The sequence below is a fragment of the Jatropha curcas genome, chromosome 1, assembly GCF_041381405.1.
Source record: "Jatropha curcas cultivar XTBG-Jc1 chromosome 1, XTBG_Jcur_1.0, whole genome shotgun sequence".
In the NCBI taxonomy this organism is placed as follows: Eukaryota; Viridiplantae; Streptophyta; class Magnoliopsida; order Malpighiales; family Euphorbiaceae; genus Jatropha; species Jatropha curcas.
Window position 1 is genome coordinate 3,428,773 of NC_143151.1, and position 27,239 is coordinate 3,456,011.

Genomic DNA, 27,239 nt, shown 5'->3' on the forward strand with positions numbered 1-27,239 from the left:
ATTTGGTTGAATAGATGTTCATCCCTAACATAACTTGAGCCTTTATCATAAACGATGAATCAAGCTAAAATTTTTAAAGTTGAGTCATTCTTTTTTGATGGAAAAGAAATATTTTTTTTCCCCTTCAATTACTAATTATTGGGCTTTCCCTTGGAGTTACAAATACATTAGAACCACTTGATTGGGTCTGAAAACCAGACTTGCTATTAAAATTTATAGAACTACAAAATAGATTAATCTTGATTCCAGATGTTTGTTGCTGTTTTTGGCTTGCAGGTTTCCAGTCTTCTACAAGAGGTGCCAAGAAACTCACTACATGGCCGATGTCAGGTCTTTGACATTTTTCAGGATTTGTGCAATGCTTTGCTAGTTCTGCTACTTTGCAAATGCTCAATAAGGTATTTTCCTCTTCAAGATTCAGAGTTTCATCAATTATTGCTTTTGGGATCTCTTTCTTGATTATGAAACTGTGAAACCATGTCACTAAATGCATAAACATCCATCCTTTGTCTTCCATTGTATAATCTATAGCTTTTCTTCCTGTTATCATCTCCATCAAAATCACTCCAAATGCATACACATCCACTTTTGTTGTCACTCTTCCAGTTACTATATAAGTTCATGTTACAGTTGAATAAAATTAGTAGAAATTCGATAAAAAATTACAGACACTTGAACAAAAATTTGCACACTTACCGGCATACTCAGGTGCAAGATATCCAAATGTTCCTGCAACTTTTGTCTCGAATGAATAATTTTCATTAGGAACATGTTTGACCAATCCAAAATCTCCAACCTTTGCTCTCATGTCATCTCCCAGAAGTATGTTTGAAGGCTTCAAATCTCTATGGACGAAACTCTGTTGAGCCAATCGGTGCAAATACTCCACCCCTCGAGCAACATCCAATGCAATACTAATTCTTTGCTGCCAAGTAAGAGGAAGGTAACCGTGCTCGTTCCATTCGAATAAATGTTGAGCTAGAGTTCCTTGTGGCATATATTCGTATACTAGAAATCCTTCATTTCCATTTATACAATAACCCAAAAGATCAACCAAATGCCTATGCCTCACTTTAGTAAGTACTTCAATCTCCGCCTGAAACTCATTCATTCCCTTTGTACTAATTGCTGAAGTTTCCATTCTCTTCACAGCAATCTTAGTCTTATCATGCAATTCCCCTTTATAGACCACACCAAAACCTCCCCTACCTAAAATATTACTTTCACAGAAATTATCAGTTACTTGTCGAAGAACTTCTATTGTAATCACAACATTTCCATCTTTATGGTTATCCCTGCTTTTTATTTCAGCAAGAACATCTTTCGGGTTTCTAAAACAGCCTTTCTCATTCTTATCTGATACATTTCCCTTCTTTTCCTCGTCCTTCACTCTCCCAGACTCTCTGTACTTTTTCTTCATAATATAATTGAACAAGAAAAAAGCAATGCATAAGACAATTACAATCAGGGGAATGACTATCTCTAATGGTGATATTGTTCTAGATGTATTGAGATTATAAATTCTATACTTGAGAAGTGGATTGCCTGGTGTAGCAATTAATTTGACCCAAGAAGCAAAATCCGGGATTGTTCCGGTTAGATTGTTATTAGAGACATCAAGAACCTGAAGTTCTGTCAAGTTTGTCAAGCTATCAGGTATTGGGTCTGTCAGATTATTATCATCTAAATATAAACTCCTTAATACTTTAAGATCAGCAAATGCTGAAGATATTCTGCCTACAAAATTGTGCTTCCCCAAATTTACTGATATTATCCTATTGAATTCATCACAAGTAACAAATGACCAATTCTTACAAGCATCATTGCCTCGCCAAGAATCTGACAAGTTCATTGGATACCCTAAAGCACCTGCAATTTCCAGCATTATAGTCACCTGTGGATCACAGGTATCTCCAGCTTTGCGGGAGCAGAAATTATTATTCCCTTTGTTCTCTACCTTGATCTTCTTTGGAAAAACAGGTATAGGACCTTGCAATTTGTTGTTTGATATGGAAAGACATCTCAAATTAGGATGTGAAATCAATGAGGCAGGCACAATTCCTGTAAGATGATTATCTCTTAGCTGCAATTCATACAAAATATCACATTCTGATAAATCTGGAATTGGACCTGTGAACTTATTTTCGTGGAGCCGTACCTTCTGTAACCTTGTCATTGATGATAATACACTGATATTACCTGATAACTTTTTTTTCTGACTGTTCAGCTTCAATATCTGAATTCCCGAATTTCGAAAAGACGCAGGCAAAACTCCTCTCAAGTTGTTGAAAGATAAGATAAGATGCTGCAAACTAGAAAGGGAGGCAAATATTTCAGGTAAATTTCCTTCAAGATTTGTTTTTCTTGCATTGAATGTAATTAGGCTTGTACATTGACTCAAATCAGTAGGCATAGACCAAGGAGCTAGATTAAGATTCTCGTCAATTATGAAAAATTGCAATGCAGTTAGTCCTTGGAAGAAGCCCTGAGGTATACGAGTGAAGTTGTTGGAAGCAAGAGATACATCTAGGAGGTCACTTAGATTAGCGAGGGAAGGGATGGGGCCGGAGAGACGATTACTTTTAAGATTAAGGTATTGTAGCTTGGACAGAGTAGAGAGTTCAGATGGGAGGGTACCAGAGAGATTCCTACCACAGAGAGAAATTATGGTGACATGGTTGGAGGGATCACATGTGATGCCTGGCCATGAACAATAGTTAGTTGAGTTATTTGTTGACCAACCTGTTGGAGTTGGATTTAGATGTTTTGCTAGTTCTAGGATAGCAATGGAGTCATCTGAAGTTATTGTAGAGAAGAGGAGAAAGAAAGAGAGGAAAATGGGAATTCTTGCTAAGGTTTTACTTGTAGAAAGATATGAAATCCACATCCTAGCTTTACTAGAGCCAATTTGTTTTTCTGTTTATAAAAATACAAGGAAATGCTTTGGTTCGGTAATCTGAAAAAAGTACATTTGTAATATGACAAATCTGATATTGTAAAATGGGCCTAGTTCGATGTTGAAATTAGATTATACCGATGGAATCGTTTGGTTTACATGGATAATATACATGTTAGCACTTCATTGCAGAAATCAAGAAAGGTTGAACGAGATGGAGTAAATTGATTTGGTTTTATCTTGCAGATATGTTTTAATTTTAACGGAATTTATTCCACATATTGCAAATTTGTTCTGTTCTTGTTATATCAGGATCAGTATCTAAAATATGTTGTAATGAAAACCAGAATCTCCAACCTTAGCTCTATGTAATATTGCATTGTAGTCACCTAAAATTATTTTTTTGGCTTTACTGTTTACACCTTACAGTGATTTGGCAGCTTGTGAACAGAACATAGGGAGACAGGATCTTGCAATTTGAGGCAAATACCATTTTTTAAACTAATTATTTATTGACAATCATATTTTGTCTTTACTTATTCGGAGTGAATTGGCAGCTTATTAAGACAGGGAGACAATATCTTGCAATTTGTTGCTTATGTTAAAATATACATTTAGCAATCTAATGATGACGAGGAGCAACTTGCACTTCAATATATGGTTGATTAGGATCGCTGCAAACCTAAGAAGAAGGAGCATGGCCGTGCCATATCTAGCACACCCATGCCAGCATCTGGAAGTCTAGGATGCGAAACACACTCAAGCCTAAAAAGCACAAGCAGGTCCGTGTCACAACCAGCAAACCCGTGTCACAGCTAGCCTGCCTGTGCTAGCCTCTAGAAGTCCAAGCATGCCCGTGCCAAGTCCAAGCATGCAGGTGCTAGCCTCTAGAAGTCCAAGCACGTCCGTGCCGCCGACATTGCTAGGGTTTTGTCCAGTTATGACTTTTGTGTTATTTTTTTAGGGTTTTTATATTTTAGCCTAAACATATAAATATGTTATTTTTATTATTTTGATAGGCAATTATTCTTTGACCATTTTTCATACTTAATAAACTTCCTTGAGAGTTTCATTCTCTAATTCTTTCGTCAGATCAAACATCATTGATCAAAACTCCTAACAGAGTATAATCGTTACTCTCATTCATGTAACCGTTCTGCGTCAGTTGGTATCAGAGCCGAAAGGTGAAGTATCTCCATGGTCGACAATCATGAGACACGACTCACAGCCATAGAGGTGAGGTTTGAAGAGTTAACCGAACAGATTAGACAGTTGACTCTCGCAATCCAACAAGGCAACCCACAACTTGCAGCTTTGAAACCACCATAACCAGATTATGCAAGATGCCAAAATCGTTATGATGGAGGCCGAGATTATAGAGGCAATGGCTGCAATTTTCATGAAGGATACAAGATAAAAGTAGACCTTCAACCCTTCTCAGGATCGCTAGACATAGAAAGTATTCTTGACTGGCTAGCGGAGATTGAATGATTCTTCGAGATCATGAATGTCGAGGATGAACGTAAAGTTTCCATTGTGGCCTATAAACTGAAAGGCGGTGCAGCAGCATGGTGGCATTCTATTCAAAACGAATGTCATCGTCGAAGGATTGAACCTGTGCGAGATTGAGTTTTAATAAAACAATTGATTGAGCAACGTTTTCTTCCCAATGATCACTCTCAAATATTGTACAACAGGTACCATGACTGTTTCCAGGGAAACTGAAAGGTGGATGAGTACACGGAAGAGTTTTTGAGATTGCAGGCACGATGCGACAATTGTGAAACTGCATCCCAGCAAGAGACTCATTATCAGTGGGGATTGAGTCATGATATAATGTGTATGATGGGTGTAGCTGCGATTTTCACCTTGGCAGATGCGATTGAGATGGCCAAATGAGTGGAAGATGGAATTAATTGGCTGCCGCGACAATCAGTTAATCGTAACCAGAACTTTAGGGAACCCTATTCATCCGAAAATCAGCAGTTCTATAGAAATTCTGGTGGACAGAACTCAAGAGCAGCCACTCCCGCCAATAACCAGAGTTCACAACAGCTCACAAGAGAAGAAAAGAAAGACTCCCGGAGAAAGGCTTCCTTGACAGATAGAAACAACAAACTGAATCCGTATCAGAAGCCAACTGGAGACTATTGTTACCGTTGTAGAAAACAGGGGCATACATCTAATATATGTCCAGAACGTAGGGGAGCTAATGATGGGTGTCGACGGGTGAATGTAGTTGATGAATTGACTAAGGTTGAAGAGTTAGAAGACGAAGATGATGGATCCGTGGCTAGTTCTGAAGATGGAGAAGTTACATATGTCGTTCAGAAAATTTTGTGTTCTCCAAACTACAAAAGCGACACTCAATCAAGAAAAATTTTCCAGGCTAAATGTCGGGTTGGTGATGCGGTGTGCCGACTCATTATTGACAGTTTGTAGTTATGAAAATTTGATAGGCAAACAACTAGTTGAAAAGCTAAATTTACCCACAGAACCACATCCTTCGTCGTACAAGATAGGGTGGATTAAAGAGGGTCCAATGATTGAAGTAAACTGGATTTGTAAGGTTCCTATATCAATGGAAAAATCGTACTCAGACTCCGTTAGTTATGATGTTGTGGATATGGATGCTTGTGGAGTACTGTCAGGATAACCATGGCAGTTTGATGTAGATGCATTGCACAAGGGAAGGGAGAATTCATACATGTTTACTTGGAAAAATAAGAAAATCATTGTCTTACCTTCTGGATCTTCTGCCAAAGCTTCTAAAGTGGAGGGGAAATCCATAGTAGCTATTTCTTCCGATGTGCAAGAATTATCTAGTGCAATTGAGAAGTCCGAAGGTGCGTTGGCATTGTTGATCAAGCCAGAGACAGACTCTAATGAAGAGGCACTAGTACCACCACAGTCAAGGAGTTGCTGGATGAATTTCATGCCGTAGTTGAATAACCATCTACGCTTCCACCTTTGCGGGACATTCAACATCAGATTGATTTTATCCTTGGATCAAAGATACCAAACCTACCCCATTATAAGATGAACCCAAAGGAGAGCCAGATTCTTCAAGAATAGGTAGAAGAATTATTGAAGAAGGGACATATCCGGGAGAGCATTAGTCCTTGTTGAGTTCCTACTTTATTGGAACTAAAGAAGGATGGGACTTAGCGAATTTGTATGGATAGTAGAGCCATCAACAAGATCATGTTGCAGTATCGATTCCCTATTCCTCGACTGGAGGACATGTTGGACCAACTGTTAGGATCTATAGTGTTTTCTAAAATAGATCTTCGCAGCGGGTACCATCAAATTCCAATCAAGGAGGGAGATGAATGGAAGACTACATTTAAGACTAAGGAAGGGTTATGTGAGTGGTTAGGTATGTCGTTTGGGTTGACAAATGCACCGAGCACATTCATGCGACTTATGACTCAGGTTTTGCGTCCTTTCTTGCGCAAATTTGTGGTTGTTTATTTTGATGACATCCTAATTTTCAGTCGCAGTGAGGAAGAACACCTTCAGCACCTTCGACACGTGTTGGATGCTTTGTAGAAAAACGAGTTGTACATCAACCTTAAGAAGTGCAGTTTTTTGACAGAACGAATTTTGTTTCTTGGCTATATTGTTAGCCCGGAAGGAATTCATGTTGAGGACAGAAAAATTGAGGCCATCCGAAACTGGCCTATTCCCAAGAACATCACTGAAGTTCGCAGCTCTCATGGACTTGCTACTTTCTATAGGCAGTTCATCAGGAACTTTAGCAGCATTGTCACTCCTATCACTGACTATTTGAAGAAAGAGAGAGTTCGTCAGTTTGTATGGACCGAAGCTGCAAACAAAAGCTTTGAAAAGATCAAAGATAAGCTTACTTCCACCCATATTCTTGCTTTACCTGATTTTGATAAGCTGTTTGAGGTTGAGTGTGATGCTTGTGGGATTGGAATTGGTGGTGTTTTGACGCAATCTGGAAAGCCTATTGCATTCTTTAGTGAGAAATTGAATGAAGTTAGACAAAAATGGTCCACTTATGAGCAAGAATTGTATGCAGTTTTTTGAGCTTTCAAGACTTGGTAACATTATTTGTAGGGGTGTGAGTTCATTATCTACACTGATCATCAGGCCTTAACTCATTTTCAAACTCAGAAGAAAGTGAGCAAGATGCATGTGCGTTGGGTAACTTATTTTGGTGCTTTTCATTATGTCATTAAACACAAATCAGGTACTTGTAACACCGTAGCGGATGCTTTGAGCAGGAAAGTAGCCTTATTGATTAATTAGGCAAGAGATTGTGGGGTTCGAATTTCTTAAAGATCTGTATGCATCGGATGAAGATTTTACTGACATATGGGCAAAAATTGATGTTAAATAGCCTACTAGCGGGTTCTTGGTTCATGACGGATATTTATTCAAGGAAAACAGACTGTGCATCCCTCAGTCTTCCCTCCGGGAGTAATTAATCTGAGAAATCCATGGTGGAGGATTGAGCAGACATTTGGGATGAGATAAAATGATTGCGGGGTTGGAGGCTCGTTTCTATTGGCCACAATTAAAAAAGGAAGCAGGGAAGCTAGTCCAAAAATGCTCAATTTGCCAGACACAAAAGGGCCATTCTCAAAACACTGGTCTTTACACTCCGTTGACTGTACTGGAACAACCTTGGGAGGACTTATCTATGGATTTTGTGTTGGGTTTACCTCGAACTCAACTTGGGGCCGATTCTATTTTTGTTGTTGTTGACAAATTCTCCAAGATGGCACATTTTATTCCTTGCAGGCAAACTAATAATGCCTCTCACATAGCAAAGTTATTCTTTCAGGAGATTGTTCGGTTGCATGGCATTCATAAAACCATCACATCTGACCGAGACACAAAGTTTCTAGCTCACTTTTGGACACTTTATGGAAGGATTTAACACTCAACTTCACTACAGCAGTACCGCTCACCCCCAAACTGATGGTCAAACTGAAGTAGTGAACCGGACTCTTGGTAATCTCCTTAGGTGCATTTGCAGTGAGAAGAAGAAAATGTGGGATCTTACTCTTGCCCAAGCAGAATTTGCTTAGAACAGTGCTATCCATAGCTCCACCAAGATGTCACCGTTTGCAATTGTCTACCGGAAGGTACCAGCCCATACTCTTGACCTCCTTTCCCTTCCAGCATGTGTAGAGAAGAGTATTGCAACTAATAACTTGGCTACCGAGCATGTGGAGGTGTTCAAGCAAGTGCAGCCATTCATCACTGCTGCCAATGAAAAATATAAGGCTGCAGTTGATAAACACCGATGTTATAAATCTTTTATTGAGGGTGATTGGGTTATGGTGTATCTTTGCAAGGAATGTGGTGGAGGACAGAAGAAACTTGATTCAAAAAAGATTGGGCCATTTCAGATACTTAAGCATATCAAGGATAATGCCTATGTGATTGACCTGCTCGAAGACATGAAGATTTCCAGGACCTTCAATGTTGCTGACTTATTCCCTTTCTACCCCGATGATGATCACTCGAGGTCGAGTTCTTTTAAAGTGGGGGGAGGGGGATTGATGCGGAGTAACTTACACGTCAATATATGGATGATTTGGATCGCTGCAAACCTAAAAGAAGGGGCACGGCCGTGCCATATCTAGCACGCACGTGCCAGCCTCTAGTCCAGGATGCGAAACACACCCAAGCCTAAGAAGCACAAGCACGCCCATGTCACAGCCAGCCTGCTCGTGCTAGCCTCTGGAAGTCCAAGCACGCCCATACCAAGTCAAGCACGCCCATGCCGAAGCCGATGAGTCCAGTAACGTTTCGAGCGTCGGCACGCTCATGTCATACCAAGCACGCCCGTGTCACACCAAGCATGCCCGTGCGGCCGACCTTGCTAGGTTTTGTCCAGTTACGACTTTTGTGTTATTTTTTAGGGTTTTTTATATTTTAGCCTAAACATATAAATAGGTTATTTTTCTTATTTTGGTGGGCAATTATTCTTTGAGCATTATTCATACTCAATAAATTTTTTTGAAAGTTTAATTCTCTAATTCCTTCGTCAAATCAAATGATATTGATCAAAATTCCTAACGGAGTATAATCGTTATTTTCCATTCACGTAACCGTCCTGCATCAAATGATGTTGAAACTGTTTATTCATCAATGATTCTTGGTTGATGGTACCTAAACCCATTTGCAGAATGTTTAGATTTAACTTATGTTTGATATTATTCTTTTGATTTATTTACTTATTTATTTTATGTATATTTTTTTATCCAAAAAAAGGAAAAGAAACATTGCAACGCACACGGCACACCCTTAAAATATAGGTTCAGGCCCAAAGTGCCATAACCGAATGGTAAGTAATGGGCCTAACACAAAAACAGCCTCAACAGAACGGCAACTAACAAGAAATTGAAGCTCAAATTGAGTTGCCGTTACAGGTGTAATTCGGTTAGTGTGGATGGAATGATAACCGTTTCAATTCCATTCTAAAATGTTTTGAAATTTAAAATTTTATTGCATTTCAAATATTTTTTAAAATTTAAATTTTATTTCATACCATTTTATGAAAATATAAATACAAATCTAGTCTATTATGATATATTAAAAATTAAATAATATTTCATAAACTAAGTTGCAATAAACAACAAATTAATATTTCATATAATTAAAAATTCAAGCTTGAAACTGAGGAATGGGGATAATAACTTCACTTGAGAACCTTCTAGTTTATTAGCAATAAAGTAAAAAAAAATACAAAAAATAAAAAATTGGTGCAATCATGAAATAGATACAATAAAACCCTAAAAAAGAAAATTAGAAAGATAAATGAGAAAATAAAAGAAACAAATATCCTTTCAAAAGGGAAAAAAATATTAAAAGAGCAATTCAAATAAAAATATTTTAAAAAATTCAAAGTAGATCATTAAAAAATAAATTTTCTTGCCAAATACAACAAAGGAAAATAATAATACTTTTTCCTGATAACTTGACAGGAATTAGAGAAGAGTGATGAAAAACTTGTAATTTATGACTCAATGAAGTTAACTTCACTTTTTTTATTTTGATTCTTAGATTTTCAAGCCTATATTAATTGTTATTAAGATTAAAGTATTTCATTAAACTATAAAGTTTTAGAATGAAAAAGATTGTTTTCTTAATATTAAAATTTGAAAATATTTTGCCAATAAGGTGGTGGTATCGTTGGTCTTCTTATTTATGTGAGATCTGAAATATATTGAGTTTGATTCCTCTCCAATGAATTAAAAATTTTTGAAAATATATTTTACTCAAGTTTAATATTTTATTAATAAAATATATAATTAAAACTAAACATAGAAGAAAAAAATTAGATGTATGAATTTGAATATTGGAACTTTCTATTATGTTTCCATTTCATATTTCATATACAAATATTTTAAAAAATATATTTCATTTAGATTTTATATTCTAAAATTTCATTTCAATTTGAAATTTAATTGGGAACTTGAATTTGAATTTGGTATATTCCAAACTAATTTACACCCCTAGTTGCCCTATGGATTGATATATTGTACTTTTGCACTTGATTTCACAAGGTTTAGTTGAATAGATAGTCATTTGAAATAATTGTGAATTTAGAATATTGTATCATGTCTATTCTTTTATAATTTCACTTGAAATTTAAATTTAAATAAATACTTATTTGTTTAAATAGACCATAATAGCATTTGGATTCACCTTGTTGACAAGTGTTTTCAGAGATCTTTGAATTTAAATTATGTATTGTTAAATCAAAATTGATATTAGTAATATTATTGAGTTTTAACATATCAAATCTGAACCTAAAATCCATGTGGTGCTGTTGTGGGTTTTCAATATTAATAATAAAAGTTTATATGTTTCAATAATCACAACAATGCTAAGAATTACTTGCGGAGTTGATTACCATGAGTTAAGTCATGAATTCGATCTTCCGCAAAGCAACCTCCCCCGGACTAGCTCCTGTATCTCCGAGCATGAGCGGTGATTAGTCAGATTTATAGACCGTTAAAACATACATGAGCCTGGATAACTCGTGCAATTATAAAATAAAAAATAAAAAATAAACACAACAATGCTAAGAAACCTATAATTCAACTTGGCCAACTTTGACCAATCTCTACAAAACACAGAGAAGTTCTTGACTTAGTAATAGTCCATTTACAAAATCTTCTAGGAAGGAGAATTCAAGGAGAAATGGCAATTGGTAATGTCTTAATCCTTGTATTATATATATATATTCCCTTTCCTTCACCACAAAGAAAATCTTACCAAGGGAGAACATGTAGAAAAATGCTCCAAGAGATACATAAAGGTTAGATGCAAAATTGGGAAATTTTCTTTTTCTCCATTTTTGACTTGACAATTTCTTTGTAGAAAATCACTTCTTTTCAATTCACTTTGTCCTTGTTAATTGCTTGATATGATGATTTGGTATATTGATACTCAATTTTCAAAGTAGTCAATCCATCAATGTCCCTTGATTTTTTTTTTTTTTTAATTTGTTGATATTACTCTTTTACCAAATATATACTAATATTTGCTTTTTGAGAAACTTTCTACCATAGAGCTGTAATTTAACATTACTCAACGCACTTCTTAATGATACGTATGAATAACCAATCTAGAACAATGAGGTTAAAAACACGTAGTCGTTTTGAGATGTTTAGCGTATGGATGGTTGCTTTGAGCAAAGCAGAGCATTCAGTCAACCAATCAAATCATTACAAACTGAAAATAAATCAAAATTTTTATAAATAAAAATAAAAATCAACTCAATTTTTATACATAAGCATATCAAATTAGTTCAATTTGATTAAATTAATTTTTGGGCTTATTATTTATGTTAATTAAAAAAACTGAATAAAAAAAAATTTCAACTTTTTTCTTTTTAAAATTAAAACTAAATGAAATAGACTAAAAACTAAATTGGTTTTATTTGATTAATTCGGTCAGTCAAATCGAAATCTATCGATCCTAATTTTGGAGTCTAACATTTTGAAGTAAACACTATTCGATTTTGATTGAAAAAATCAAATTGAATTATTTTAATTTGAAAATTGAGTTTGATTTATTTAAATATTTAGTACCGTTCACTTGTAAATCATAAATCTTTAATCTTTTGGTTTGGTTTAATTAAAAAAAAACAAAAATTTCAAGTCCAACTAGAATGAAATCCAACCGATGGATGCTCCACCCTAATTGTATCAATGTTTAGCCATATTATACGAGTCAGTTTTGAATAGATAATGGAGGATTTCCACAAACAAAATTACAAAAATCAAAATGTAGAAGAAAAGAATGATTCAAATTTCCAGGCTGGAATATGTACACGTGGATAATTACTAGTAATTTATGGATAAGTTAAAGGTAAGCAGCGAATTTGAGAAACTAATTTCCAAGCATTGACTTGCTATTTCGTTTGTCAAAGGCAGACTTTCAACTCTCTAATAAAAATTGATTTTTTTTTTTTTTGGCTTATGATTTCTTCTTCCTTTTTCCTTTCTATTATTATCTGTTTGGTACTACTATTACAAATAATAAATTTTGTTCCATCAGTATACATTTTTGCAATATATATTTTTTTTTTTTCGAGTCTCAAACTGATTTTTGAAAAATTATATTTGAAACTTTTTCTGAAAATTCCATTTAGCATAAATGAATTCCATTTTTATAAAATTTATTTGCATTTCTTTGTTTCATTGTTTGGTATAAATAAAAATATCTATTTCTCCTTTAAAAATATATTTATATATTCAACATAATTACATAAAATTTAATATTTTTAAATGAATTGTATAGTTGAACTTAATTTTATAGTTAAATATTTAGCATGTTTTGTCAAAATTGTTAAGATTTTGATAAAAGAAAAGTCTATTGGACCTTTATGTGTTCGGAGTATGAAGGCCCGTGAGGCTAATCTTTTAGCATACCACATCGTTTATGAAACGTGCGTACAAAAAATATATATGAATTAATATTGTTTTATTTAAATTCCTATGATTTTGATCAAACGTGTCTTATCTATATTCCATGTGTGTATTGCACTTTCTTTTTTTTTCTGCCTGATTAAAACTCAAACAGCAAGTGTTAAGCAGTTATTTAATAAAACTTGGAGAATAAATTCAATTCTAGAAGCAAAAATGTGCTTCCAATTTTGACAAATGAGGACAATAAGATTAACGTGCAAAAAAGAATCAGACAAGTGAAAGCTTAAATTAATAATTTGATTTGAATTAAATTAATCATTTGATTTGAATTAAATTAAATTAAATTAAACTAAGAAAAAAAATAGAGATGGGAATATGCTAAAACAAAGTTATATTGTTGAAATAAAAAAAAAATGGAATCACTTTCAAAGAGGAATCAAAATCAGATTCTAAATTTGGAAAAACACTTAATTCGATTCTTAAATTTGATTTGATTTAAATTTCAAAATTAATTTTCAGATTAATTTAGCACATGAGGATGTGTTTATATCATAAAAATTTATAAATATCAAATTGTATATTTTAAATAATAAAAAATATTTTCATTCCAAAACTAAAAAATAGAAACATAGAAAATAATTAATTTTTATTCTTTTTTTTTCTCCATCCTCAATTTATGATTTGATTTTTTTTTTTGAATTTTAAAATATTTTTATTATTTTATTACTAAATTTTGAAGGAAATTTTTAAAAAATAAAATTTGGCATGTTATTAATTGATGAAAAATGAGATATATTGATTATAAATGTAACATTTCTATTTTAAATTATCATATGACGGCAAATGCATGAGATTGCAGAATAATGAAATCATGTATTTTGCTTACAGCCACAAAATACATAAATTAACTTGATTTAAAACTATAATAATAAAGGACGGACCATAATAATAAAAAGGACAATCCAAACAACAACTCGATTTAAATTTGGTTTTTTTCAAACTAAATTAACTTGCCTTAAAAATAAATTTGGTTAACAATCAAATCTAAATTTAAAGTTAAATAGTTTTTTATATCTAAACTCAATGAATTTCCAAACCAACTATCTGAATTCAATTTAAATGAATCGATTTGGTTTAATTTTTAATTAGAAACTAACATATTGCTCGCTCCCGATAAAAACATACATTCTCTTAAATTTTTTTCTTTTAACCTAATGGTTGCAACTTCGAAAGCCAATTATAGGAGAAAGGAAGACAAGAATCACCACACCACAGTTCGATATATATAGCACCTATTTGGTAGGTAAGAATAATGCATTTCCTTAGGTTTTTTTTTTTTAAGAAATATAATTCATTAATAATAAAATCAAGTATTATAAATACTCAATCAGATATATAACTTACTATCATAATTAATAGAAAGTTCACTGATTTTTCAACAATAAAAGAATTTTCTATATTCTTATGAATAATAAAACTATAACTAAAAGAAACACTATTGGATTTTTTTCGCTTAAAGATAACCTTGACCGATATAAATTTTCATAGTAGCAACTGTTCTTTTAATTTATTTGGACAATAAAATAACTTCTCCAAATCTTCTATGCGTGGATTGTTTTTCCAAAAATTTATTGCGTATGACTTACACAGATGAATTCAAATTACTATGCGTTAATAGCATCAATGGAGGATTGGCACACAACCAGATTCTATTGATGAAAGATACACATCAGTAAAACAAAATCTAAATTCTATAATCAAATAAAATCAAATATCATATCTTTTAAAAATAAACCTTCTCAAAAAAAAAAGGAACTAAATCCCCACAGAAGAAGGAACAAAAGAACTCCAAACATGAAGACAAAGGAACAATAACAAAAAAAATAAAGAAAAAATAAATATATTAAAAAAAAAAGATCTGAGTTTATTAAAAATAAATAAAAAAATTAGGAACGAGAAAAAAAAGATAAATAGGGAGCTATTGCTGATTAATACAACAGTCCCAAACAAAAATTAAGATTAGATAAACCAAAAGGAAAAGAGAAATATAGAAACCCTATGCATTTCCTTAGTTAAGTAGATACAGAAAATGAAATTATATGAATAGACTTGTTAAATTGAAATCAAATCAATTTTATTTAGAAAAACATAAAAGGAGTTTATGTTGAATAATATTCAAGCTTGTGAGCTGGCAAGTAAGAAGCTTGTACACGAAGTATACTGATTACATGGCTGTTTTGTCATCAATGTTGACTCGTTGACATGACTAGTAAATTTTATATATTTTTGTTTCACACTTGTACCTTTTGTCTTAAATATAAATATGAAGAAATTATATATTTAAATATTCAAATAGATATATTATTTAAATATAAAATCATACAAAATTTTAATTTATTGCATGCCAAATATAAAGATAAAAGTTTAGTTCAATATTTTTCAAATCAACCAAATATGAGAACAAACATTTCATCTTTCCTTATTAGTTTATATTTTAAATAAATTTTTTTTTTTAGTATAATTGTAGAGCATAAAAGATTTTTTCTCTCAGTAAAACGTATTTTTCATAAGATAACTTACCACGTTCATCAACACTTTATTAATAATAAATTTTTTTTTTTATACAAAAGAAATAGTAATAAACTCCTATTAGTACATGTTGAAAACTATACTTAAGGAGTATGTGGAAATTTTCTTTCCAAAAAACACTAGTGGGATTATCAAAAAGTGGGTCTCAAATTTAAAATCTCACCGGTACAAATATTTCCTTTTCAAATACTTAAACGAGAATAATAAAAAGGGAATGGCATTAGCCCGATACATTAATTATCTTAAATTAATAATGTTTAATTAATATATATATTAATATTTGTATGGACACATTGATTAAACCATCTACCCGGCTCTTTAAATGGGTTAACGTTCGACCGGGTTTAATCATACGGTTGAACAGTCTTTCAACTAGGAATGGAAGGGTAGGAAAACAGAAGAAAGGAAATATCCAAAAAGAAAACTGCTAATTCATTATACTGCAATTAATCAATTTAAATTGCTCAAAATCAACTAATATGCATATGTATAAATATAAGTACAAGCAGTCCAATAACCCAGCTCCACATAATCTCATCTTCTATTACCAATTAGAAAGGGAAAAGAGAAAGTAATTAAAGAATTATTTCAGAATCCAAAAACCAGAGTAGGCTAATTTGGATAGCGAAAACCAAAAAGAAAATAAAAAATCAAGAGTACAGTTATGGCTAATACTATACATTATACAGTATAATACAACAATCAAAACAAACCCAATTGATCAGAGATCAAGACTCAGATGTTCTATCTGAGTTATACCCACTTGAAATCGCAAACGAAGTCGACGAATTTGAGGTAGTGAAACTTCTCCCACTGCGTTTGAGCTTCTTACCAACAGAAACAATTGCTACTGAAGTTGATTTCACAATACCCTTAATTATCATCTTCTTAATCCTCCCTCTTTTTGGAGGAAGAGTTCTCTCCTGTTTGATAGGCTTAGAAGGTGTAAGCTCCATGATTTGGATACGGTAACTGAAAATCTTGAAACAAAAATAAAAACAGAGCAGAGAAAGAACAGGGAAGAAACTGATTGTTGAGTTGGTGGAAGGGAGAAAGTGTGTGTTTTGATAATGGGAAGCTCTCAGCGCAGACATGAGAGTATGGATATATACACATATATATAAAGAAAGATGGCTCTGTACCTATTGTGTTCCCAACCAATAGAGAGATTCCTTGGTAGCCAAGATTGATACCGTTTACGGTGTGGATGGACCTTCACCCTGACGTGGCACCTTAAACTGTACCTATTCACCACGTGGCAATAAAACTTTGGCCAGAGCTAAACGACATAGTTTGGATTCCTCGTTTGAAACTCTTAAGTTAACCGGAATTCAATTTTATTTTGGGAAGTGACTTGACTATTCGGTCTATTCATGCTTCAAATTAATTAAGAATAATTTTTTAATTTAAATAAGATATTTTTTATTTTTTTATTAAAAAAATAAAATAATATAATGTTTTAAAAATATGATAATTTGATTTGATGTATAAATGGTTTCATTTACTAGGTGAAAGCAATTTAATTTAATAAATATAATGATTATCTCTTAAAATTTAATTTCTTTAAATTATTTAGTCATTTTTCAAAAAGTGCATTTTTACTGAGCGACTAAATAATAAGGCTATCGTAAGTATATGGTACTAACTTTTAAAATGACATTTTGTGAAGAATGAACTGAATAGTTTAATGAGCATCTAAAGGTGTTAAAAGAATCTTTGAATTAAATAAAAACAAAAGAGTGTCTTAAAGAAAATCAATAGATTTTGATGTTTTTAGTTCAAGATGAAGAAAGACTCCATCAAGTTTTGTGGCTTGCTGCAAATTTCACCCATTGAGGGTGAGAAGTATGTTCTTTTTTTATGGGGTCTTGACAAAATAATTCTTTTCAAAAAACTAATTTTCAATCTAATTGCCAAATTAAAATTATTTATCAATTTAATGTCTGTCTTGATATGGAGAGAGAGTGTTGCACTGAAACCTCCAATTGAGTTGGTGGTTTCAGTGTAATAGAAAAAGTAATTCATACTGATAAGTAGTCAGTAAAAAGTAATTATATAAATAAATAATAATTTTTATTTTTATTGACACCATTGATTCAATTGGTGGTTTCAATATAAAATGAAAATTTTAAGTTATCAATTTGTTTTTTTAGTAAAACACACAATTCATCTAATGATTTTAGTGCAACTATAGAATTTTACCACTGGTCAACAAAAAGTACACGCGAGAATAATATTTTGTTAAGAGTCTACCATGTTAACTAATGTTTCAATAAAAAAAATACTCCATCCGTCTCGTTTTGTTTGCTTGTTATTCTTTTTTTGGATATCCCAAAATGTTTGCAAGTTTTCTAAATTTAGAAATGTAAACAATTATTTTTCTCATGATAACATTTATGATCCTTTATTAAGTAATGGATTTTTATTAATATCTTCATTCAGTTAAGAGTAAAAAGTTACGAAATAATTTTTGTTAACTAAATTCTTAATACACGTGTTTTGTCAAACCATGTAAATAAAATGAGACGGATGAAATATTTGTTTTCTCAAAATATTTGGCATTAACAAACCATTAGTTAACCTAATTTGATCTTCACTAAATGCAGATGTAGGAGGGACGAAAAGCTTTAACTGTGATAAAGTCTTAAACTGGATTAGGCGGTCTCTAATAATGAGATTTAGATACCGGTAGTTTACACGGAAAAAGATATAAAATGTCCTTTCTTTTCTTTTGTTTTTTCTTTTTAATTTTCTGCTCACACTATCAATTAGCCTTTTTGTTAACAAAGTATGATAACTAATTAATATAATAACCTTATTTCTAGAAAATAAAACCCTAAAAAGTTTTCCAACTTTAACTTGCGGGGACCAAAAACTCTAAACGCGTAGGTCATTTGATAGTGCTTTGCTATATATATGTGTAATGTAATTTTATCATCTGATTAAGAAAAATTGACATGTGATGTTTCACATATATGAGGTCTATGACCTTCCATCTGTACGCAGTTTTTGAGAAGTTTGTGACGTTGATTTTATTTTTGTCTATTAAATGTGTATTAATTATATATATATTCCATTGTAGTGTTTTTCATTTTTCTTGCCTCTATAATCAATCTACAGACCATTTGATATAGAAAGAAAAGTTGTTAACTGTAATACCCTGAATTTTTATTTTCAAAAATTTTCTAATTAAATTTAATGAATCGACAGCTTGAAAATTATATTAATATTTTAGTTCAAATACTGTGATAAACCGAACCGAAAATCGATTGGAAAACTCAAAAACTAAACGAAATGAGACCAAATCACTGAATTGGACCGAACCGGTTTGAATCGAACCGGACCGGCCCATTTCTTTTCTTTTCTTTTTCTTTCTCTTTCTCTTCGTTTATTCCTTCTCCTTCTCCAGTTGCATCACCTCCTCCTCCTCCTCCCTCTCCTTCGATCTCCGTCCTCCGGCCACCAAATTCGGCAAATGAACACTCTAAAAACATCTACTCAACGCAAGGAAGAAGATTATAGCTTAGATTTGAACTGAAATTGCGTCTATTTTGAAGGGGAAGAGCTTGAAGTTTCGGCCACCGTGGTTACACTTTTTTCCGGCGATTCACGGCGTTTCAGGCAAGCCTAGAGCGCAAGGTGAGTACCAAATGACTCCTCTCTTCTTCCTCTTTCATTTGATGGCCTCCTCGTCGACTGTAATAACCGGAATCGGAAAACCCAAAATGGGTTTCACCAAACCTTTCCGGTCAATTTCCGGCCAAATAGTTCATATCCACCTTGATTTGAATACATATTAGTGATCCTCTCATCGAAACGAATAAAATGATATATTGTTTGTTAATTTTGGTGAAGATTTGACTTTTTCGGCAACCGTGCACGGCGGCGGTCCGGCGACCGGCCGGCGAGGCTCCGGCGAGGACTTCAAAGGCAGAATGTTCTCCTCTTTGCGCGGATCACGGAAATCAAATCCGATTTTCGATCGGTACACTCTAAAGCTTAATTTGCAATTTTTGAATAAATCCCGAGATAATTAATTAATTAATTTAATTAAGTAGTTAAATAAATTAAATTTGATATTGTTAAATATATTCCATGAATATTAATTATAACTATAAAATCGGTGTTGAAATATAAATTTCTAGCTAATAATAATGTAAGTAAAATTTGGAAATTTTATTAGTAAGTAAATAGTTATAGCATAATTAATTATAATGAGAATTTAATTTGATTAAGAATATGCCCGATGAATAGACTGTGAATTGAATGAAAGAATGAATGATGGTTATGGCGGACGAGATGAGTTAATGTGAATTGCCCGATGGATGGGCTGTGTGTTGACATATGGTTTATGTAAAAATTTGGATAGTCCAGTTTATAGAGGAAATGCTGCCGAAATTTTTATAGAACACTTAATGAAGAATTAAATTAGTTATATTCTTAATAAGTAGTGACGACTAAAATTTTAGGTATTAAGAAATATTATACAATATTATAATTATCATTATACAATATTCCTCACTGAATAATTAGAGATTTTATCTAAAGGTTATAAATTAGAATAATTATTTATATAAATGAGAGAACCTAGATATATATGCATATATAACAAGTGAATTAAATGACCAGTAGCCAAAATAAATAAACGAATGTGAAATATAAGTTTTTGAATTAAAATTCTTATTTAGAATTTTCTTGTTTATTTTAAAGGTTTATAAAATACAAAATGCGAGGACAAAAGCTGAAAGCATGTGGCTAAAAAGGCAGTCCTTTTAAAGGACAATAAAGAACTGTGAGTAGTGTTAGATAACTAGTATCATCCACCTGCATTCATGCATTCACGGCTAAATGTTATCATGCATTATTTTGTTGAATTGCCATATCGTGCTGCCCTATTTGTATTGCTTGATTAGCTGTGATGTGATATTACTGTGCCTTGGTTGTGTGGAATTGGGATGAAGTGGGTCACCATGGGTTTGTGAGACTGTTTCTGTTATATGGATCCTGATTATGATTCTGATTCTGTTATATGGATCCTGATTCTGATTTCTGTTAGCCGGGTAAATGGGAGATCGGCGCCTCCGTGTGCACCTACTGTTCTGATCTGTATGATATGGAAAACCACGGGTTGGTCTCTTTGGGCGCACATGATAATCTAGATCTGATCGCAGCCCGCAGGGTGGCCTCCTGTTGTGAGCGTCTGATGATCTAGATTTGATGGAGACGACCGGGTTGCCTCCTGTTGATAAAAAAATAAATAAATAAAAATAAAATAAAAAAAAAGAGAGAAAGACTGGAAAAATAATGAGAGGACTGGTTGTGTGAGGATTGAACCGGTCGGCCAGAATGGGGGATTGGCTCCCTGGTGCACACGTGAGAGGATGAGCCATGTGGGAGGACGGCTCATCGGGGTTCGGTGACTCCACTGACTAATTTCCACGTGATGTGATTATATGAAGGTGATAATACTTGTGATTGCCGTTGTATTGCCATTTGTGTGACAAATTGCATGATCATATAATTAAACGGTAATCGGATAAAAATATTTTAGCATCTGTGTGATTGTGTGGGGTGAGAGGGTTATCTAACCATACTCATTGAGTTTGGCGCTCACCCCTGCCAACTATTTTTTTTCAGGTAATAGAAAGAAAGGAAAGCCCTATGAAGTTGAGACACTTATTGTAGAAGACGGTTAATGATAGAAATAACGATGTAAATATAAAGGTAGAGTTTCGCAATTGTATTCCAGTTGGGTTGTAAATAAATAATAAAAGTCCATATTAAACATATGAACTGTATTTTAGATGCATATGTATAATAAGTAAATGGGCCTGAATCCATAATTATGAATAGAATGTGAGATTTAAATAAGTTAGACTTACTACGGGCTTCGGGGGCTTTAAATCCATCCAGGTCCTAGTGTCGGTCCGGCCCACGGAAATGGGTCGTGACATTAACGGGTTCTTTAGACCTTCAAAATGATTTCCTTATATTAGAAAAATTATAAGTTTAATAGTGCATATAAAGTCCGAAAATTATTCTTTTTTGATATCTGTTCGGTAAAATTAATTTTTTTGACATGTATTAATTATTTTAACAGTTTTTCATAAAACACTAAAATACTAAATATTTCATGAAATAACTTTTTATAAAATATTATTTTAATCTTTAAAAATAATTCAAAAATTATATTATTAAACACTATAAAAATTATATTTAATATTTTGATTCATCAAAATAATAAAAATTATTTAAAAAATTATTATCGAAAAAATGTTCTTAATCAGCAGTTATCTTAACGTGGAAGTTTGGTGAGTAGAGTGTAAATAAATAAAACATGCAGACATGAGCAACAAAAAGTCTCCACATCATATGTGCCAACTGGCTGTACTCTGTACTCACGCAAATTAATTAATTATACAACAAATTAACGGCTCTTACTCCATAGGTCTTGCACGTGGGGATGACTCCTTTACTCTTGTAATAAATGCAATTCAAATTCCATTAGTATAGCATTTCTAATGAGCCCATGGACTGTGATAGATGTGTTTTAATGAATAAAAATTATAAATAGTGATGTGGTTGAATATGTATCGGTAAATATTAGATTTTAAAAATGATTTTTCAATGTACGCAGAAGAAATCAATTTCAGCGCAAGATGAAATTTGAGTGCAAGTAAAGGAGAAGTATAAAGGAAAATAATAAAAAAAAAAGAATAAAAAACGGGTCACGCTGTCTAATAGACCCTCTGAATATAGAGAGCGTAATAGACAATATCTTTTTTTTCTTTTTAACTGATCAAACTCACAAATTAAATAGACAATAGCGTTGGAGAATGTTTTTATTTTTAACTTTCAATTTTGCAAACGTGGCAAATAAATTAACGCAATTAACGGTTGCATTGGAGATACTCTAATACTCCCTTTGTTCCACTTTAATAACAATATTTGATCTTTTCACAAGGATTAAGAAAATGATTGAAATTTGTTGATTTTTCAAAATAAAAAATATGGTACAATGTCTAAATTGTCCTTCTTAAATGAAAATATAAAAATAAATTACACCTAATAAATATGGGTAGAGTTGAAAAAAATAATTAATGTAGTTTCAAAATCCTAAATGAGCACTTAATGTGGAACAAGATAAAATGTCTATTTGTTGCTAATAAAGTGGAATGGATGAAGTAATATTTTTTTTTTTTCAATAAATGTCTGAATCCAATTAAAAACTTATACCCTCTTCGTTCTTTTTATATAGGCACAACTAATTTTTCAGTAAGATTAAGAAAGTAGTTTAACTAACTTTTTTTTGTCGTTTATTCCTAATTTACCACTAATATATCATTTATTTTTCCTCTAATATCAATGCATGTTTTAAATTATGTTTCAATCTTCAATGAGGTTTTAAATACTTTGTTGGAATGAATGAAATACTACAATTGCAAAAATGAAGTTTATGCTCCAACATGTGGCGAGAAATTATTTTTTATCCTTTATTTGAAAAAATTGTGTGAGAATATGAAAATTTGTGTTCATTTAACCTTCCAACTTGAAAATTTTTAAAATTTTAAATTGCACAATTTTTTAATTTTTTAGCAAAATCCATAAAAATTTCTTTCAATGTGGCCAACTTAAAAATTTTTGTAGCCTTTTTCTATTCAAACTTCATTTTAATCAATGCTCATATAACCTATATGAGCAAATTTTTTTTTACAAAGGAAATTAATGTAAAAAATCCATTCACCAAATTTTATTCACACTAAATACTCATCTACACTTTTGTCTACTACTATCTTTAGAATCTCTCGCACTAAAAGCTTCATAAAAGACTAAAACAAGGGTAACATAGACTTTTCACATTGTTATGGTACTCAAAGTTACCAAAATAGAAAAAATTTTCTATATAAAAAGAACATTCAAAATGAAAACTTTCCTATATAAAAAAAACGGAGGGAGTACTACTTTGGCTCTGTTGGGCAACAAAGTGTTCAGAGTTTTAAATATGTTAAAACGTTATTTTTATAAATTATGTCATTTGGTAAGGTAACATATAAAATAGTTGTTAGTGGATAAGATAACGTTTATTAAAATGTTAATCCATCTAACGTTTAGCATTTCTATTTTTTAATTGAAATTTTTTTGAGAATTTTGTCCTTAATTAACTTATATTAACAATAATTCTTTTTTTTTCCAATGGTTGCTACGGTACTACAAGTCTGCAATTAAGTTAAAAAAACTACATTATTTTATATAAAAATTTAAACAAAATAATTTAATAATGAATTAATGGAGGAATATGTGAGGAAATTGTATTATCATTTTTTATAATGATTTCAATTTATATAATTGGACTACACACTATAGATTGACATTCTTTTTATAGAAAAATAATAACACAATATATGAATTATCTATTTTTTTATAATGAGTTCACTTCTATAGTCATATTTAAATATTCTTTTTTGTTATTTTAAATTCAACAGCTAATCAAATAGTTATTCTTACTAAACATTTTTATTCTGAACAGCTTTACAAACAGCTAGCAACTTGTAAAACCACTAACAGTTACAAAAATAGCTAGTATTGCCGAACAAATCCTTTATATCAAGAGATCTATAGTACCTAAAATAAAATTTAAAAATTTTGAATTTGATTAGCAAAATAAAATTAATTTAGAGAAATATTAAATATAATCACTAAAGCGTAGTTTAGTGGTGATTGCATGTGTGACCTGACAATAGATTAGGTTTTAGGTTTCATTTTAATTTTCAGAAGGAAGAATTTGACATTTTTTTTTACTGATTTTTATTTTTCTTTTGATTTTTATATGGGAATTGCGATTTTCATGAGTCACGTTATTATTAAATTTGTTTTTATTATTTGCGACTTGAATTTCCAATTACTCTTAATTAAGTAAGGCTTAATCTTGATAAAGATAAAATTGAAGGGTCTTATATTAACAAATGCAAGTTTAAGATAAAACTCAATAAATTCAAGCTTAAATATGGGTTTTGCCAAAAAAAAAAAAAATTCTCTATCTCTACATTTAATAGAATGGAACTATTTTCTCCACTATCTCTCAATTTTCTAAATTCAAAAGGCTGTTGCTTTGGCTTTCCCTCCACTCCACGATAGTAAAGTTTGACAATTTTTTTTTTTATATAATTAGAAGATATTTCTCTATTTTTATTGATGTACATTAATCTTCTTTGATGATAGAATGTAAAGATTTTTTCAGAAAGTTCAATTTTTAAGGATTAAATTTATATTTTATTTTTATGAGGATGAGACGGCTCATTATTCCGTAATCAACAAACAATAGTATTTTTTATTAATATTTGATATTTTTTTAATATTTTACAATTTATATAAAAAATTAAAGGTGTATGATTATATGGAATAAATCTACTCTTCAATCAATAAAAAAATGTGACAAAAATGAACGAAATTTTGAGATATTGGGAATTAGGAGCAATTAGTGATCCTTAAACCATAGAATAACCTCAAATTATAGACCCTAGTTATCTTGAAACCCTAGCTAGCTACCCTAATCCATGTCTTTTAAAAGGTAACTGTCCTAATTGGTCCCAAGTCCTAAGAACGCGAGGTAGGGTACCATGTCTTAGAGGCAACAGACACGTCACTTTAAGTCAAATAATAAATTAAGATTTAATGAATTGAACGGAATATACCCTCCTATTCAAAAACGCACAAAAGAAAAAGTTCTAAAAGGTGTCAAATCTCAACCATCTTTGGAAATAACCAAAAAGTCAAAATCTTAAATGTCATCAAGATATTGAATTATCGTTAACTGTCTTGTGGTCCTTAACTCCTAAACCTCCACTACACAACAAAATTTATTTAATTGACTAAGTGTTTTTAATACGAAAATAGTAAAATCCAATTGCCAACTTGGTTTTCTTTTCTCGTACTTGGATTGGACAATCTCTCAATTTTCCTAGTCTTTCCCATTATGTCAATTGGTTAAGACAATTATGTCTATTTCAAGTTGCCAAGGTTCCAATATTGCTCTCTCAAAATGTCTATTATTGCAATAGATACAATAGTCTTTGTTGAGAGAAGAAAATTGTTTTACATCCCAATTCTTAAAAGAATCATGGGAGAAGCCATCTTATAATCTTCATGTCAAGAAAATTATCATACATTAACTGATTATTTAATTATTTAATGCAGTGGCGGAGCTAGAATTTAATGTTGGGGGGCACCAGTTTATATAGTAAATATAGAGGCAAAAGAAAAATTCATTGCCATTAATTTTACATTACATAACAATAACATAACAACAAGACATGAAACAAGCTGAAAAACACCACGAGATACAATTACCCTCTCCAATACTATATCATCTCCTCTCCAAAAACTGTGGAAAATGACAATAGTACAAGAGGGTTTTCTTTCTTTTTTTTTTTTTTTTTTTTTTCTTTCTTCTTTTTTTATTTTTCCCCTTCAACCTAAAGGTGCCCCAATAACATAACAACTGAGAATAAAGGACAAGCCATGTCTACAAGGCAGAAAGACCTACATAGAAAGGTTTATACTCCTACGAGAACCTCCTCAAAAATGAGTCATGCAGGAGTTGACCCTATCTATAAACACACTAAATTATAAAACAAACCCATAACATTAGCCCTGCTAAAAACTGGGTCAAATGTCAGTTAATGCAGAGACACAACACTATTCACACCATACTAGCCAAATATACTTGGAACAAGCAAAAGGCTGTGATCAAAGTTTAAAACAATAAGATCACAGCTTAATTTGGGTGATTAAAAGATTATCCATCAGAGTTATCGGTGGTAACTGGTGGGGTTGCACAAGAAGAAGGAGAAACTCCTCCATTTCCATCTCCATCTCTTCCCCTTTTTCCTTTCAAAGCTTCCCCTGCTTTTGAGAAAACAGAGACAATACTTTTTGTCAAGCTTCCAAAAATCTGAGCTTTGATTTGCCCCCTTATGGGAGGAGTTCTTTTCTTGTTGTTTTGTGCCATGGAAGGATTACTGTCCATCGTTTCAAGCTGAATAATCTGAAAAAGAAGAAAGGTGAAAGGCAGAGCATCAAAAAGGAAACTGTAAAACAGAGCAAAAAAACGAAAATGAACAGAAAGAGGAAAATAATTGAACAAAATTAAATAACGAAAATACAAAATTAAGAAAAAATGATATTGAAAGGGAAAAAGAAACAAGGATTTAAGTTTTGTGTTCGGTTACTATGAAAAAGCAGAGAAGAAAGACAGATTCCCTTTAATAACTAAGAGAGAAGTAATAAACAAACGAAATGCAGATTATGTGTTTGATAAAATGAGTGAGATAATTGTATAGAATTTTGGATGCTAACGGGAAAAGGAAAGAGAATAGACCTCCAAAGGGGATGGGTCCGGGGGTTGGGGGTTTTGATAGATTATCAACTGAGAAAATGGAGGTGAAGAGCATTAAAACACAGTAATATATAGAGGCAACTGCAGCATAACTGACGGCTCTATTGGCTCTTTAAATTTAATAATGTGAAAAGTGAGAAGATTCCTTTATTACTATCATAGACAAATTTATTAATCGTTCGCTTTTGAAGCATCTATTTTAGATGACGAGTTAAGCTTAAAAAAAAAAAATGAACTCAATAATTTTACATTTCATATTTTGTTCGTACCATAGAATTTTAGAATAAAAATTTTATGTTTTCACGGGCTTTTTTAATTGAGAGATATTACCACAAAATTAACTGTTTTGATAAATATTAACTTATATGAGTTAACTTTTTATACAATGCTACATTAACTTTTAAAAATTAATTTAAACGCTACGTTAAAAAACACT

The 27,239-nt window shown here is 31.9% G+C and overlaps 1 long non-coding RNA gene and 1 pseudogene across 1 annotated transcript; one reads left to right on the forward strand and one right to left on the reverse strand.

Moving 5' to 3' along the window:
• Positions 1–124: 124 nt before the first annotated feature.
• LOC149498835 (receptor-like kinase TMK4 pseudogene) lies at positions 125–2,887 on the reverse strand (annotated as a pseudogene).
• A 15,902-nt stretch (positions 2,888–18,789) lies between these two features.
• On the forward strand, positions 18,790–21,279 carry LOC110009822 (uncharacterized). Its single transcript, XR_016322517.1, has 4 exons — positions 18,790–19,047; positions 19,264–19,393; positions 20,119–20,200; positions 21,046–21,279. It is a non-coding gene; the product is annotated as an uncharacterized LOC110009822 (long non-coding RNA).
• The last annotated feature ends 5,960 nt before the right edge of the window (positions 21,280–27,239 follow it).